Source organism: Montipora foliosa, chromosome 10 (genome assembly GCF_036669935.1).
Source record: "Montipora foliosa isolate CH-2021 chromosome 10, ASM3666993v2, whole genome shotgun sequence".
Classification (NCBI taxonomy): domain Eukaryota; kingdom Metazoa; phylum Cnidaria; class Anthozoa; order Scleractinia; family Acroporidae; genus Montipora; species Montipora foliosa.
The window spans coordinates 2,861,747-2,866,746 of record NC_090878.1 but is presented as its reverse complement, the minus strand read 5'-3'; the positions used below and the strand labels follow the sequence as shown (position 1 = coordinate 2,866,746).

At 38.9% G+C, this 5,000-nt stretch overlaps 1 protein-coding gene across 8 annotated transcripts in view; it reads right to left on the bottom strand.

Annotated features, from left to right (window-relative positions):
* Positions 1 to 5,000, bottom strand: part of LOC137972392 (tetratricopeptide repeat protein 28-like) — a 27,845-nt gene that overhangs the window by 5,589 nt on the left and 17,256 nt on the right. For 7 of the 8 annotated variants that reach the window (XR_011117112.1, XM_068819092.1, XM_068819094.1 and 4 more), the window contains one exon: positions 4,890 to 4,962. The gene's annotated coding sequence lies outside the window, so the exon portion shown is untranslated. Of the gene's footprint in view, positions 1 to 4,879; positions 4,963 to 5,000 lie in introns of all 8 variants that reach the window. The other variant, XM_068819095.1, reaches the window with a different exon arrangement.

Genomic DNA, 5,000 nt, shown 5'->3' with positions numbered 1-5,000 from the left:
AGAAAGTAAACTTCAATAATCGTTGTGCATACTAAGGCGTGCGTGCAGAACTGTTACCTTGTCATCGTCTGGTCTAAACTAGTTTTGTTGTAGTCTACGACTTAAATGCATGTTGACGCATAGTTAATAGAGGGAATGGTTTGGAAGCTCGGCGAACATCAAAAGAGCAAACAAAGCAGCCAAGATTTAGGTTGGAAAGTCCACGACCGTGCACAATCTTTTGTTTTGCGCTCATACACTACGCATGAATTACGTAACCAACACGTTTCTTTTGGTTAGTTCCGAAGTATGGAGTAAACAACTATTGTATTTTGTGCACGGTCAAGGCTAAAAACGAGAACAAAAACCTACAACAAAGAAATTTGTCGGGTTTCATAACCATTCCCCGCTATTAACTATGGTTGACGTCAAGATTCCTCCTTGTGAGATTGTCTATGAAGAGACTGCCATAAACGAGCCTGTGCGTGTGCGTGTGCGTGTGCGTGTGCGTGTGCGTGTGCATGTGCGTGAGCGTTTGCGTGTTCGTGTGCAGATGGTAGTCTCGAGAAATAGTCCCTATGGTGACTGTTGTTTAGTAAATGGCTTGTCAGTAGTAGTAGGTTCGGCAGACTGTGAGTTATTTTTTGTCTCGTGTGTTTCTTGATTGTTTGAAATAAAGTACACCTTGAATTTTGTTGTGTTGACAAGGATTTAAGTGCTGAGAACTGTCATGGTTAAACTACTTTCTGTTGTAGTCTACCATTTGAATGCGAGTAAGTATTAGCAGTCTGTGTTTCCCGTCTAGGAGAGCTATCCATTCAGTTTAACATTTCGTTTACACCAAACTTACGAAGATCCCTACTCAATTCATGCATTCCTAAAACTTAACTTTCGAATTTGCCATAATCTATTACATTCGCAGTTAATTTATTTACTTTCCTTGACAATGGCACCACAATGACACTGAAACGTTCGCTTTTAGCTTGTTGCCGTGTAACCAAATCATATACCCAGTGCGGATAAGGCCCTTGTTATTTAATAGATAATTATTGCGGCAGTCAGTGTTATGAGATACATTGCAGTATATATCTTATAACGTTGACTGCCTCAGTAATTATCTGTTAAATAGTATACTGACAGTGCAACCAAGATATAACAGTCATGCGTCCCTGGACATAGTCACTGATATGAGCGCAGAAATGTCTCAAGTCTGTATGGTGTCTTATTGTTCAGTATCTACTGTGATATGTAAAACAATAAAAAAAGGAAAGTTGTGGATAGATCCATCTGAGTAGAATGTCTGTCCAAAAAGAAGTCGTTTTCTAATGAAGACTCTTACATGCCATTTTACATAAGCTAAAAATACCAAAAAATTCGACATGCGCAAAAATTAAAGCCAAGAATTCACCCCTTTTCGTTGGTCAATGTTATGCCTGAGGAGGAGGTATGTTCCGTGATAATGGCTAATTTCCGTAATTTGAACAACCTTTTCTGACTATTTGTATGAAACTTTTCGTTTTCTACACCAGTGGTGTAAAACATTGTACCTTTGGAGTTGTTCATGATCTCCATGTCCGGTGTCATGAATTAAATTGAAGTTGCTATAAATACGAACTGCATACTTTCTCTTTAGCGTCCTTAAAAATGTCGAGAATGTCGTTGTCCTCGTCCTCCAGTATTCATCGTTACCATCATTCTCGTCATCATCATCAACGTATCATCATTCTCATCAAGAAAAAATCGTCGTCGTCATCATCATCATCAACAACATATAGTCATCGACGTCATCATCATAATCATCAACAAGTCGTCATCGTCAACATCATCACCATCGTCGTTTTTCCCTTTTTGACGTTGTTTGAGTGTGAAACGTAAGGTGTGTATGCCTTTTGCTCCCAAATTTACTTGTCGGGCTTTGCACTCATGGTACGAATTTTGTTCAAGTTTTGCACAAGTCAATTAAACTTAAGAACAGGAAGGAAATTGCTTGCGCGGGATAAGCTACGCTGTGCATAATTACGGTCCTTTCGCCAACGACCAGTTCGCCGACTAACTTTGACATGTTGGCGAATTGACCCAAGATGTTGGCGAACTGGCCGCCGATATACCGATTATGTCTATGGTGGCGCAAATAAAAGATACTATGTGAAAGTCCCACCCTATCTCGGGGTACCCCCAAGCCTCAGGCATTACATTAATAGGGACGTTTTTAACACTGTCAATAAGTTCATTGAATAAGAAAACTCTTAAAGCGCAATGCAGGTTTTCAAGCGCGAATTGCAATGGCAGATTACTCGTTTAGTCCAACGATCGTTACACCTGAGGTTGCACTGATCAGAATCTTTAAAATTACAATTAAACAAGGTGATACCATAGTGTACCGTATTAAAGTGTGGTGTGGAGGCCTCAATTGCGCCGACATCGCATCAAAAAGCGCGCAGTGTGTTTTTTTAAGGAGCAAAGGCACAATGCAAGTCTTCCAGATCCGACCCAGGGAATGTATACTGTAACCACAAAACTAGTTATTCGAATCGTTTTTTGTGTCCCAAAACAAAAGACTGGTCATTAGTTATTTCTAATGTTAAAACAATATTAATTGGACTATGTAATTTATGCGATCAATAATTCCTATTTTGGTTTTTCAACTTAATTTGTAATGAAGCTAACTATAGCAAACAGAAATGAAGATAAAAGCTATTTCTCCATTCCCTTGAAAACTAATCTCACAGCTTTTGGCTTGGTCTTTTAAAACGCCAAAGTTCTTTCCTTTTGTGCCTCAATCTGCTCGGCTTTCTTCACTAGTTATGACCACCCTGCTCGGACAACTAATCCAGCGATATAGAGCGGTTTTCAATTGAGTGTCGAAAGTAAATAGCGAATTGTTTTGGTTTATAATTACTTCACTAAGTGATTGGTTCAAAGTTCTCGTGCCATTTTTTCAACCAATCGTGGATCGCGCGTACACATTTTCCCGCGCTTTGTGTCGGCTACGTGTAATTACTTCGAGTTTTGATTGGTTTACCGGATTGTCTCCGTCCTTTTTGATTGGCCAAAGTAATTACTTTGGTTTTGGTTTAACGACACTCATTTGAAAACCGTTCTAACTGCAATTTCATGACCTATTAGTTGCTACCAAGTTGTTGTTGATTTGACCAACGTTTCACGGTTCTTGACTATCATAATTGGACAGCACCGGGCTGGACCTAATACCTTTCAAAAAGATCGAACTGAAAGTTGATAGTCCACCAGTGGAGGCCAACTTTATCTTGACATTATCCCCTAATACTATTACCACCTTCTTTATAATGATTGCCAAGCGTAACTCGACACTACCCTCCCAACTATCTCCATCGTTCCAATGATAACCAAACATTGCTCTATTGAGGTGTCCGTACCAAATAATTTCACAGTTCACTGTTAATAACCTTATTATAGGAAATTAACGCTCAATTAAATTAACGCGAATCGTTAAAATTCACGTTCATTTAAGTCGCGCTAATTATATTTAGCGTTATTTTACACGACGTTAATTAAGTGCAGCGTCAATTTCCGCGCCCTTAATTCCATTTTTTAAACCCTAATTTTGAAACCTTTCGAAACATTCATGACAGCTAAAAAACAATAAAATAAGGTATAAGCTTTCGTTATTTCCGTTACCCCCTACAGTAATTAGAATTTTGAGGAGCGTTTTGTTGACCAGAGGACTCAGTTTTGTCCAGTGATTTTTTTTTTTTTTGCATCCAGTGTTGAATAAATTTGTTCCAGTGGTCACCACCAACTGTGTCCAAATCGCGTAAATTTCCTTTCTTGTGAAATTCTACCTGCTCTTTCGCGTTAATTTTCCTTATTTGAAAGTCGTTTTGCATTAAATTCGCGTTAATTTCCAATACCTTAATTTCATGGAGTGTTAATAGACCATTTTCGAATTCTCACAGCTGGACTGGATCTAGCGTGAAATGGAGGCTAATGCGGGAAAATCTTTTCAAATGCAAATGAATTTGCCCGCATTAGCCTCCATTTCATGCTAGATCTAGTCCAACCGTTAGAATACGAAACTGGCCAATTTGCTATCATAAAGTATAAAGCTCACTGAGCTTCACTGAGTGTTCGGGAACATAAACAATAGAATATTTTGAGACTTTTCCTTCCATTTTATGGCTAGGTACATGTACACCAAATCTCTTGATATGCGATCCCTTTGATGTTCTACGGGTGTGCTAGCCCTTTGATTTATCAGTGGTTGCCAAACACAATTCATCATATCATTTCATATTCCCTCCCTGGTGGTAATTTCAAGGTTCTGACATTTGTATTTGACATTGCATTGTTGAAGCTCCTTTCATCATGACCACATTGCCAGCCTGCATAGCAGGCGGTTTGGTGAATATTAAACGCTTCTTTCCATGGGGGTTGACTTTCAAGTGATCGTTTGAATCTGTTTGAATGTTATGGCTGGGCTAAAACCTGGACTGAGGTTATGCAAAAGAGAAAGCGAAGGGGGAAGGGGGAGGGGGCAAGGAGAAGGAGAGTGGTTTATTGCTCCTTCTCCCTACTCCCCTCCCCCTTCACTTTCTCTTTGGACTTTGGTCCAGCCATTACATTCAAACTATCACTTAAAAGTCAACCCCAGTGGAAAGAAGCATCTAAAATTCACCAAACCGCCTGCTATGCAGGCTAACCCATTGCAAAGATAAAATATTTGCAATTTTCTCTTTCCAAATGCAAGGCCTCACCAAAATGTTTGATACGGTACATTATTATCACATCACTACGCCACTTTTCCTAGATTACCTTTACTTGCTTCTGTGATGACCATCTTCTTCCTGTCTTGCTTGGTTTTTCCAGTCATGTTCTATTTATATCTTATCATTATTATTTAATGCTTGAAAAAAATTCTTACTTTTACTTGCCTTTGCAATGTTATCTCCTTCCGTCTTGCTTGATGAAATCTATTATTTCTTTGTCCATTGTTGCATCCTGCATCTAAATGGAAAAAAAAATAATGTATTTTTATTATACAT